This window comes from Mesoplodon densirostris, chromosome 17 (assembly GCF_025265405.1).
Source record: "Mesoplodon densirostris isolate mMesDen1 chromosome 17, mMesDen1 primary haplotype, whole genome shotgun sequence".
Classification (NCBI taxonomy): Eukaryota; Metazoa; Chordata; class Mammalia; order Artiodactyla; family Ziphiidae; genus Mesoplodon; species Mesoplodon densirostris.
The window spans coordinates 7,944,480-7,956,715 of NC_082677.1; the positions used below are offsets into that span (position 1 = coordinate 7,944,480).

Below are 12,236 nucleotides of genomic sequence, written 5' to 3' on the forward strand. Positions count from 1 at the left end.
TACTGAGGGTCAACTGTGTAGTTCAAATACAAACTGCCATAAAAAAGGGAAAAGGTGCTAATTCTCATTATTAGTAGGAAAATGTGAAGGTAGCCTGTTTTGGTTAGTGAATTTGGATTAACTTCCGCTGATTCTGTTACTGCCAGATGAGCCAGATGAAAATGTTAATTCATTTGGGTGAATTTGTACCAATACCTCTTAGTTAAAAGGTGTGAGATATTCCTCCTTATATCATCTGTTCCATCATCAAAAAGCTCTGGTCCTCAAGGGGGCAAGAAGTTTAATTTCTGTGTGGTTGCTCTGCCCTCAGCGTGTAATGTACTGACATCACAACTACGTGCCTTTTAGTTGCAGCACAAATGGAACGTGCCACATGTCTTACACTCCTGATTCCTTTTTCTAAGACAGCTTGTGGATGTTTAGCTACACACAAACACACACAAGAGATGGGACAGCATTCTGCCCTAGTTTACCCCACATCTGGCACACTAGATATGCTAGAATAATTCCATGCCCAGTGCGTTTTCTAAAATGTTTATGGAATCGGTGGGTTGCCTCCCTCTACTAGCTACTTGAGATCCTGAATCCACAAAGCATTGAGATGCAACATTAAAAGATGTCTGTCTTTTATAAAGGAAAGAAGCTGCAAAGCAGAGGGCCTCTCCAATGAGTTCTTTCCATACTGTGGACACCATGACAGTCTCCACATGCTCCAACAGCTGTTATTTTTAGAACCCAGGACTACTGTAAACACTGTCCGCCTCTGGGCAGCATTCTGCATTTGCATCAGGAGTAGCCAAGGCATCGCTGACTCTTCTCTGCCAAGGAGAACGTTCTGCAGTTGCTGCTGAACATTCTGTAGCTTTCTTTCTCCGCTCTGGGTTATTCACAAGAACGTCAAATTGAAACAAATCTATGGAACCCTACTTCCGGGGTCTTCTGAGGGGTAGAAACAGGTCCTCCCGGTCCAAAATGTTTCTCCCACTGACCTGCAAATACGCCTGGAGGCCTGAACTGAATGAAGACCTTAGGGTATCTGAAAGGAGTAACAAATTAGCTAGCTAGAAATATTAGGTGGAATTAACGTATCCCTCCTTTCTCCTTGCAGAGGAAAGGAAACTCAGGTGGACAGAGTTCCAGGGCAGAAGTCGACGAGGTCTGGAGGTCAGAGCAACCTGGGGTCAGGCAGGCCTGAAAGCTGTTTAACCTATTCAGTTACTAATCAGATGTTGCCCATCTACTGTGAGCCAGGGCTGTGTCAGGTGACAGGGTTACAACATTAAGTGCCATCAGAGGCCACCTCAGTAGCTCTGGGTGATGGAGGCAGATGACAGGGCTAACCAGCCACTCTGAAAAGCACATGGGTCAAGGAGCACATCCTGCATTTGTGTCTGAGGGCATCTGGCCAGGTTAGGGCAAGACAGGCTCAGAACAATCACCTCTTCCAATCAGCAAGTGTTTTCTGGCTGTGGAACCCCCAGCACAATTCCCAGCAGTGCCTCTCTATACTTTGCTCTCTCACTTACCCTTAACCAGAAACATCTATTCTAGCATATCAGGGGTGTAGCTTTCTTTCTCAGCTCTGGGTTATTCACAAGAATGTCAAATTGAAACCAATCTATGGGAAACACTTTCTACACAGCTCACCAGAGAATGGTGCTAATTCTCCCCTAACCTTCAGAAAGCTAAGCACTATGATATCACCTTAATTAAAAATAATTTCTAATGAAATACCTGATGCAAATGCAGAAGTGGCTATTGGCAAAATTCACTCCATGCTTTGAAATTAATTCCAAAGCCCACTGGCATTTATCTTTGATTTAAAAAGGGGAAAATTGATTTCCTTTTTCTTCTTTAAAATTTATGTAACTATTACAGAGGGAAAATTAGAGTTCGTGAAATCTAGAAATTGAATTATAATCCAGTGCAGCCCATTTCCTTTCCCAGAAAGTCAAACGTCATTTGCCTTTGAGCTGATGAACTCCTTTGGGAACCTCAAAAAGACTTTTTTTTTTTTTTTTTTTTTTTTTTGCGGTATGCGGGCCTCTCACTGTCGTGGCCTCTCCCGTTGCGGAGCACAGGCTCCGGACGCGCAGGCCCAGCGGCCATGGCTCACGGGCCCAGCCGCTCCGCGGCATATGGGATCCTCCCAGATCGGGGCACGAACCCGTATCCCCTGCATCGGCAGGCGGACTCTCAACCACTGCGCCACCAGGGAGGCCCAAAAAGACTTTTTTTTTTTTCCTTTCTTCCTCTTATATTCTTCAAATTAAAGTTTCATCATTTAAGGAACTCTAGTTGTTCTCCTTTTATGCAGGCTATGCTAAAATGTAATCGGGTTCTCTGAGAAATAAGTTGGTTACATGAACATACTGCAAAATAGGATTTGGTGCTTGCAAAGAAATGGATGGAAATTACTGGGGAAACAAAATTCAGGCATTTAATGATGGTGATGAAAACCCAATATTGCCTCACGTGGAATATGCGCCATTGGGTTTAGAAATTAGGAGGCCACTGGTGACTTTTCTAAGTGTAATAAAAGCATTTCTTTCTTTACAGGATCGTCTGAGCCTTCAGTGCACTTTACACCAATTTTAATTTTTTCTGATTGTAATTGGCATTTTAAAAACTACATACAAAAGGGCTTGGCTCACTATATTCTAGGGCTATGAGAGATAAGACTCACTGAAGTTTGGTTCCTGTCCTCACATTGTTTTAAGTCTACTTTCTAGCCTGGTCTACAAAATTAGGTAACAGATGATAACATATGTCTCCTAAGATAGAGTCTTTATTCACCATCAGCTAAGGTGTGTAAAAGAGAAACAGAGCAAGATGGTAGTTAAGGGTGACAGATTTTATTCAGTATTATTGCAACAGGGGAGAGAGACATCAATAAACCTGAGCTTAACTCCCAATACAGCAAAAACAGCTGGGGATTTATAGCCAAGCAGAGGGAGAGGGGCAGTGAGTAGAAAATTACTAAGAGGGGATGTGTCAAGAGTACGGAGATTCTTGCTAAACTGGTCTAACAGGATTCTTGCTGAAGGCAGGCCAAGGATTTAGACATCAATGGTGGGGGATGAGGAATTTAATCAGATATCAAACATGGGGAGACTCTAAGCCAACTTAGCAGGTTTTTTGCTAAAACTGGGCTTGGTAGGCCAAGAACAGAGCCCAAGGAGGAGGCCTAGCTAAAAAGAGAGCTCAGAGAAGCCTACCTAAAAGTTTGGTCAAGGAGAGAGTCTTGGGCTTCCCTGGTGGCGCAGTGGTTGAGAATCTGCCTGCCAATGCAGGGGACATGGGTTTGAGCCCTGGTCTGGGAAGATCCCACATGCCACGGAGCAACTAACCCCGTGAGCCACAATTACTGAGCCTGTGCATCTGGAGCCTGTGCTCCGCAACAAGAGAGGCCGCGATAGTGAGAGGCCCATGCACCGCGATGAGGAGTGACCCCCACTTGCCACAACTAGAGAAAGCCCTCGCACAGAAACAAAGAGCCGACACAGCCATAAATAAATAAATAAAATTTAAAAAAAAAAAAGGAGAGAGTCTTTGTAGGGTGGCAAATAAGTATCATCCCACTTGCCCCCTGTAATCAACTGACAGTGGTTGCCTGGGAAAGCTTTAGAAGAATACTGGCTTTTTCTCTGGGCTTGGAGTCAATTAGAAGTGCCCAGCCCTCCCTGGTGCAGCAGAGAGGGTGCAGCTCACACACCCCATGTGGGTGGACTTCTGCTTCAAAAGAATATGCAATCCTTTCATCCTGAAAGTAGCTCCTGCTCAAAGATTGGTTCCCCTAGTCCAGGGGTTCTCAAACCTGAGAATTAGAATAACCTGGAGGCTTGTTACAACAGAGATGGCTAGGCCTGCCCCTAGAGTTTCTGCTCCAGGAGGTCTGGGGTGGTGCCCAAGATTCTGCATTTCTAGTAAGTTCCAGGCGATGGTGATGCTGTTGCTTTAGGGGACCTCTGCCCTAGGGACCTTTCTCCACCTCACCACTTCTCCTTGAAGGAGCTGCTGGAGGCACCCATAGCTCCCCAAATATAACCACCCCAACCCAGTAACTTCCAGATGAGAGAGAACAGATGTGTGCAGGCACAGGTGTTGGGAGGTGGTGACTGGCGAGAGTGTATCTTTGCTAACAAACTGCCCACTCCCTTTACTGGACAGGAAACGATTTGTGAAGCAGAAGTGGGTGGAAATCTCCATGGCGTGGAGCGGGCTGTGCGCCAACTCCTCAAGTATTTTGGAGAAATGAGGTAGGTATGTCAACATTAGGAAAGAGATAACATATGTGCCACATCAAAACACGTGTTTTTGTCACATGTTCTTTGTGCAAAGTCAGCTGGCCCTCCCGCTGTAGGACTGGATTGGTTCCCTCCAGAACATTAGTTCTCTTGAAGAGGAGGTGAGTTTAGAGCTGAGCTCTGTGACAACTCCAGTGGGAATTCTCCTGACTTTCTCCCTCACACGTGCCCCCTGGGTCATTTATAATGTGGATCATCAGTTATTAGTCACAGAAATAACACTGGGATAAGGTCAAGCTGCCTCAGTCAACCCCTCTGCCACGTCTGTGGATACTTCAAGCTCATTTTGCTAAGCTGCTTTTTCATAGGGTAGATATTGAACTTAACAGTCTTAGATAAAAATATTAGTATTGGGGCCTCCCTGGTGGCGCAGTGGTTGAGAGTCCGCCTGCCGATGCAGGGGATACGGGTTCGTGCCCCGGTCCGGGAGGATCCCATATGCCGCGGAGCGGCTGGGCCCGTGAGCCATGGCCGCTGAGCCTGCGCATCCGGAGCCTGTGCTCCGCAACGGGAGAGGCCACAACAGTGAGAGGCCCGCGTACCACAAAAAAAAAAAATATATATTAGTATTGTTCCCATTACATTTTACTATTAAATATTGTAATTATCCTACAGCAATTTCTACCATATTTATTTAATCACTAGATTTGAATTCTGGATTTCATTTCATAACCTAAAAGCCCACTTATTCATCCAACAAGCCTTTGTTATGAGCCATTCTTCAAATATAGCCCCCTACCCCATTCTCTCCTTTCAAAACTCTTCCAAGACATAAATTAGAGCTTTTAGTTTTACCCCCATGTGTCTTAATTTCACTTTTGTTTTATCCTCTGTGCTGCATTTTGGGTGATATTCTTACACTTCTCTACAAACTTACTAATTTTCACTTTCTGTACATCTATTTTTCTAATCTTTGAGCTTTTGAGTTCCAACGGCCAAGTATTTAGTTTCAAGACTATCTTTTTGGTTCTGTCAAAGGTTTGCTCTTTTTTCATGCTGTCAGCATCTTATCCCATTTCTTTCTTTAAACATTTTATTTATTTATTTATTTTTTATTAATTAATTTATTTATTTATTTTTGCGGTACGCGGGCCTCTCACTGTTGTGGCCTCTCCCGCCGCGGAGCACAGGCTCCGGACGCGCAGGCTCAGCGGCCATGGCTCACGGGCCCAGCCGCTCCGCGGCATGTGGGATCCTCCCGGACCGGGGCATGAACCCATGTCCCCTGCATCGGCAGGCCGACTCTCAACCACTGCGCCACCAGGGAAGCCCATCTTTAAACATTTTAGACATGCCTGTTTTAAATTCTCTTTTATATGGTTCTATCACCTTCCAGTCCTAGAAGGCACAACTTCCAGCAATATCTACTTTCCTGATGCTCTTTGTTTTGCTTTCTCATGTCACTTTACAATTTTTATTAGTATTATGTTTTACTGTGAGATTCTCTTCCTTGGGTTGTTTTCCGTGGGGATCCCCTGTGTGCTGGTTGCAACTTCATCCTTACACAGTGGTTTCGTGTTTCCTATGTTGGGAGCACAATGGGCTCACCTGTGCTGGATCTCTCTTGTGTGTTAAGTTCTTAACCTGGTGTCCCTCCCACGTGAATGCAGACTTCACACTTACGTGCAGTGCAGGACTAGGGTTCAGACTTCTGAGTGGTTTTTTTTTCTCCCAACCTCCTCAGGGGAAGGCAAACTCCCATTGACTTTCCCACCGGAGCTGCTCTTGTGCTCAGTCTTGGGGCACACACACTGGGGGCAGAACTCACTCCCCACTCGGCCCTCAGTCCCCAGGTGTCAGGTCCCACATATGGAATTAGTTCCCTGGCTTCAGCTTCCACTCACCATTCTGACCTGGAGTTTCCTGTTCATTTCTAGATTTTGAGCTGAGTAATGTTTTAAAAACTTTTTTTGGATCATATTCAGCATTTTTATGTTCTGGAGGTTAAAAAGGTGTTTGGGGTTTTTCTTGTTTTGTTTTCATCCCCTGCATCCGTTCGGTCCACTTTACTGACCTCAAAGACCCGAAGCACTGGATCATTATCAATGTCATCCCTAATGAGGTGTGCTTCATTTAATACAAGGTGTAAACATCCTGACACTAATTTTTCCTACTTTTTGATTCTCTCTTCCTCTTTCTCTCTTCTGTGTTCTGCCCACATTGCCCCAACCGGAGGGCCTTTCCTGGTATATCTCTTTTGGTGGGGAGAATGATTTTCATTTTCAGTCTACACTATAAAGGATTCCCCATTGGGCCAAATCCACTTTCTTCCCTACTTAATATGCACATCTTTCCTGGCGGCAGTAGTTCAGGGTTTTTAGCCTTTAGTCCTCCCACATCCAATACTGGGTGGACGAGACTTCCACATACACTATCTCATTTGACCCTCTTAAAATCCAGCACAGCTACTATTATCTTAGTTTCATAGCTGGGAAAACTGGGCTCAGGGGATAACTAACTTATCCAAGGCTAATATCTAACAAAGCTCCCCTTCCGCCACTGAGGAGGAACCCTGCTTAGAAACACGGCCCACACAGAGCTCACTGGCCCTGCTCCTTTCCTGCCATGGTGATGCGTGAAATCTAGAGGGCTCCTCTCAGCCAGAGAACTTGTATTTGTAAACCCACTCAGAGAATCCTCTGTATGGTTCTGCCCTTTGTTTTGCATCTCTGAGAATTCCTCGCAGATGATTATGATTAAAAAATGATTCTGAGAAATGCATTCATTTGCTCTCTAAAAAAGAAAAAGCTGTGTGTTGCAGTTTTAAACTTCTTGGACTTACTATCTGAGATTCCTAGGCTTGATCTTTTGGCAATGACTGCTAGAAAATTACGGAAAATGGCTTTGTAGACTCAATATATTTACATGAAGACGTATTAGTTTGATAATTCTATATGGAATATTACATATTTTAATCCTCAGAAATTCAATTGGTATACTGATGTAAAATTCATGAAACTGAAATTGTTTTGGCTCTGATCTCCATAATGAAAGTTTTGTGATGCCTTTAAAAAATAGCATTCATGTCCTACTATTTTTTTTTTTTTTTTTTTTTTGTGGTACGCAGGCCTCTCACTGTTGTGGCCTCTCCCATTGTGGAGCACAGGCTCCGGACGCGCCGGCTCAGCGGCCATGGCTCACGGGCCCAGCCGCTCCGTGGCATGTGGGATCTTCCTGGACCAGGGCACAAACCCGTGTCCCCTGCATCGGCAGGCGGACTCTCAACCACTGCGCCACCAGGAAAGCCCAATGTCCTACTTTGAGACCCTCAGTTCCCCTTGTTATCTTTGTTGCTCTCACCCTGCAATACGCGATCCCCTGAAATGACCCAATGTTCTGTGCTTTCTATCTTGTTTGCCTTGTGGAATTAATAACAAAGGAGCTACAGGCAGCCTTGGGGGGCAACTCCCATTTCTTTCTGGTGTCGTCAAGGTGCCTCACGAGGGCACCCCTCTGTCTTCTCCTTCCTTACCTTCTACACAGAAAATGGAATTCGAAGGTATTTTCACCCTCCCTGCATTTGTTTTGTGGCTTCAATAATATGAAAATTGATGAAAAGTAGAAACTGCCGTTTTTCATAACATGTAGCAGTAGGGGTTTTTACCTTAAGGAGACAGAAGAAAAAGGAGCAGAAACAGACAAATTGACAGTTAAACCCACAGGATCCAGAAACCTTCAAAGTTTTACTTTTCGGGTATTTTCAAAAGAGAAAAAGTGTTCTGAAGGTTTTCACGTCTGAGTCTTAATGTACAAAGATGTTTTTGGCACTTCAGAAAGCTCTGATGTTTCATAGTTATGGGCAGATTTCTGCAAATTGTTCTGTTCTAATACTTTGCTCAATATCATTCTTCATTTCACCATTTGCAGTTACAGCTACACTTTAACATCTTTTCGATCTTGAGAGCACTCACTGTTACAGACTGAATGTTTGTGTCCCCCCCCACCACCACCGAATTCACATGTTGAAACCTAATCCCTGATGCGATGGTATTTGGAGGTGGGACCTTTGAGAGGTGATTAGGTCATGAGGGTAGAACCCCCCCCTAAAGGAATTAGTGCCCTTATGAAAGAAGCCACAGAGAGCTCCTTTGCCCCTTCTGCCATGTGAGAACAAACCCAAGGAAACCATTCTTCTGATTTCTAATGCCATAAATTAGTTTGGACTTTCTTATTAAATGGCATCATACAACCTGTTTTCTTTAACGTCTGGCATCTATTCTATAGCATAATGTTTCTGAGTTTCATTTGTTGTTACACGTATTAGAACTCTTTGATTTTTATTGCAAAGTAGAATTCCACTGTAATAAAATACAATTTACTTGCCCATTCTGTTGATGATCATTTGGGTTGTTTCCTATTTATGGCTTTACAGAATAAAGTGCCTTTGAAGATTTGAGTACATGTCTTTTGTTTAAAAATACAATTTTAAATGTCATATATCAAAAAAGAAACCACAGTGTATGATGAAGACAAACTTAGAATTGAATTACATTCAAAGCATTACATAAAATTTGTGGGAATGCAATAAAACAGTGCTTTGAAGAAAAGTGATAGCCTTATATGCTATCATTTATCATTTATAGCCATAAAAGAAGACTACAGGCTAAAAAATTAATGATTAGGGATTTAGTACTGGCCATGAGGGAGTAGCAAGTAACTTATTCTTCTGCTGTAAACACCTATAAACCTGTATAAGATATATTGTGCAACCATTTCAGGCAATGGAGGATAGGCAGCACAAGGTTATAATCTTTGAGAAAAAGAAACACACAGAGTGAGCTCGATATTCATGCTGGTTTCTGTCCAGGGCACTTTCTAAACTGCAGCACAGAAGTGGTGCCCAAATATCAGCAGTCCCAGGTGAGGCGGGAGACACAGGTCCGCGCCAGTGCTGCTGAGGCAGCTGGAGTTTGTGGGGAGGCTACTGGAAGATGTGAATCACACAAATAAAGAGCCCCAGAAAAGTGCACTGAAGTGCCCTGGAGATTCTGAGCAAACACTGAGCTGAATATGGGCAGAGTGACACTTAGCAGAGAAGGAGTATGGGGGTGCGAGGGGAGTCTGGAGGCTCTGTGGTGGTACCAGGTGGGGAGACACCGGGATTCTGAGCTGCTTGTTAATGGTTTTCAACCAGCCTTGTAATTTTATACAGATAATACCTGTTAGGATTTACCTAAATATTCACCACTTTATTGTCTACCATTCTGTCTTGCATCCCCGACTATCGTTTTGGAATCGTTTTCCTTCTCTTTGAAGTCCATAATGTAAAAGTTCTTTGGAAATAAGTCTCTTTGTAGTAGACGCTCCCATTTATAGGTACTCTTTTTTTTTTTTTTTTTTAATTTTGCGGTACGTGGGCCTCTCACTGTTGTGGCCTCTCCCATTGTGGAGCACAGGCTCCGGACGCGCCGGCTCAGCGGCCATGGCTCACGGGCCCAGCTGCTCCGTGGCATGTGGGATCTTCCTGGACCAGGGCACAAACCCGTGTCCCCTGCATCGGCAGGCGGACTCTCAACCACTGCGCCACCAGGGAAGCCCTATAGGTACTCTTAATTTATAAATATTTAATTTGCTTTTATTCCTGAACAAGTTTTGTGGAATGCTGGGTTCTAGGGTGAATTATCCTCTCTACACTTTGGAATTATTATTCCATTGTATTTTAAGTTCCATTTCTGCTGTTGAGAAGTCTGTTCTCATGTTGCCATAGTCTGTCCTTTCTCTCTAACTGTTCTTAAGATCTTCTCTTCTCCTTTGGTATTTTGCAGTTCCTCTGCAATGTTTCTAGGTGTGAACTTCTCTTTAGTATCCTGCTTGGTAGGCACTGTACATCCTGGGTCCTTCTGGATTCATGTCAGGTTGTTTTTTTTTTCCTAAGTTTTGCAAAATCTGCAGTCATTTTCCTTTAAAGTATTTCCTCTCCTCAGTTTTCTCCCTTTACCCTCCTGAGACACCAATCATTTATATGTTTAGAACTTTTCATTCAATCCTCCTTGTCCTCTAACCTCTCTTCCATATTTTCATTCTTGTTATCTCTCTTCAGTATGTTGGTTAAATTCTTCAGATATATCTTCTCTTTGGCTGTATCTCATCTGCTGTGGAACTCATTCACTGTGTTTTGACATCAACAATTAAGTTTTTCATTTCTTAAAGTTTTGATTCAAGTTTTTTTCAAGTTTCTCTATTAATTCCTTTTTTTTCTTTATTACAACTGTATCCTTTATATCTTTATATAACTCACAGCAACTATTCTGCATTCTGTATCTGATTGCTCTAGTAGCTATAGGTTTGGGGAACCTAAATTGACTGTTTACTGATTCTGTAATTTCCACTCATAGTTTGTCTTCTCATGTATGTGGTAATTACTGTCTCTAAGATCATGCTTGATTTTAGTCATTTAGGCCAAAGAAGAGAAACTTTACTCATATGGGAGACTGTTTCTCCTTCGGAAAGTGGTACCCTGCCTTCTGGCTCCCCACCGTCCCAATGCCCCTGTTGGGAGGTGACACAATAATTCTTCTAAGTGATTCATTGATATTTGTTCAACAGATATTTATTAGCATCGATGCTGTGCAGGCACAGTTCTAGGTGCCTGGCACATAAGAAAACTGCTAAATGTTAAGTGCTTTGGGAAAAATTAAGGCAGTACACGAGGACAGAATGGGCTTAGGCTTAGGGAGACATTTTGCAATCTTGAACAGAGCGGGCAGGGAAGCCCTCACTGAGAAGCTAACATCTGGGCAAAGTCCTCAGTGAGATGAGGGAGCCAGGTACACGGATGACTGAGCATTCTGGGAGGAGCAGCGGCAGATGCCAAGGCCCTGACGTGGAAATGCGTCTACTGTGCTGGAAGAACTACAAAGAACTCAGTGTGGCTGAAGGGGAGTGAATAAGGGGGAGAACGCAAGGAGCTGAGGTCAGAGAGGAAGGCACAGCAAGAGGAAGGGCGTGGCAGGTCACTGTAAGAATGCAGACCTTTACTCTGCATAAGATGGGAAGGCTCTAGGAGTCCTGAGCAGGAAAGGGACATGATCTGACTTAGGACCTAACAGGATCACTCTGGGTTCTGTGTTAAGAATGACTGTGGAGGGCTTCCCTGGTGGCGCAGTGGTTGAGAGTCCGCCTGCTGATGCAGGGGACACGGGTTCGTGTCCCGGTCAGGGAGGATCCCATGTGCCGTGGAGCAGCTGGGCCCGTGAGCCATGGCTGCTGAGCCTGTGCGTCCGGAGCCTGTGCTCCACAATGGGAGAGGCCACAGCAGTGAGAGGCCCGCGTACCGCAAAAAAAAAAAAAAAAAAAAAAAAATTGTCAAAATCAACTTTTTCAGAACTCTGGAAAGTAACCAAAGAATTGCAAAAATTTCAGGTGCTTATATTCAAGACAAATGGCTAAATCTTGGCAAGCGTGCAAGCTTCATGTTTTTTCATCTTGCTCTATTCCCACCAACTTCTCAGTTTTGCAGTAGCCTTGAAAACCAACAGCTTTGCAACTATGGTAGCTGTGAAAACTATCAGCTTAGTAGCCACGGGAGGAGCCAGAATGGGTTTGAAGCTCCTCAAAAGCCCCATCTCCAGAAAACTGTCACTATTTGACCTATGTGGCAACTCTCTTAAAAGCTCTATTATCATGGGATTTCCCTGATGGTCCAGTGGGTAAGACTCTGCACTCCCGATGCAGGGGGCCCAGGTTCGATCCCTGGTCGGGGAACTAGATCCCACATGCAGCAACTAAGACCCGGCACAGCCAAAATAAATAAATATATATATATTTTTAAAAGCTCTATTATCAGAGATTGTCTTTATTTGATCTGACTCAAAGCTGGCTCTGTGCAAACAGCCTTATCCCTAGGCATCTGTCAAAAACAATCGCTGGTAGTTGTTTAACACCACAGCTGCCTGAGGGAGAAACACCACCTGGGGATAACTTTGACTA

The 12,236-nt window shown here is 44.0% G+C and overlaps 1 non-coding gene across 1 annotated transcript; it reads left to right on the forward strand.

Annotated features, from left to right (window-relative positions):
* Positions 1–11,938: 11,938 nt before the first annotated feature.
* On the forward strand, positions 11,939–12,011 carry TRNAG-CCC (transfer RNA glycine (anticodon CCC)). The gene has a single exon. It is a non-coding gene; the product is annotated as a tRNA-Gly (tRNA).
* The last annotated feature ends 225 nt before the right edge of the window (positions 12,012–12,236 follow it).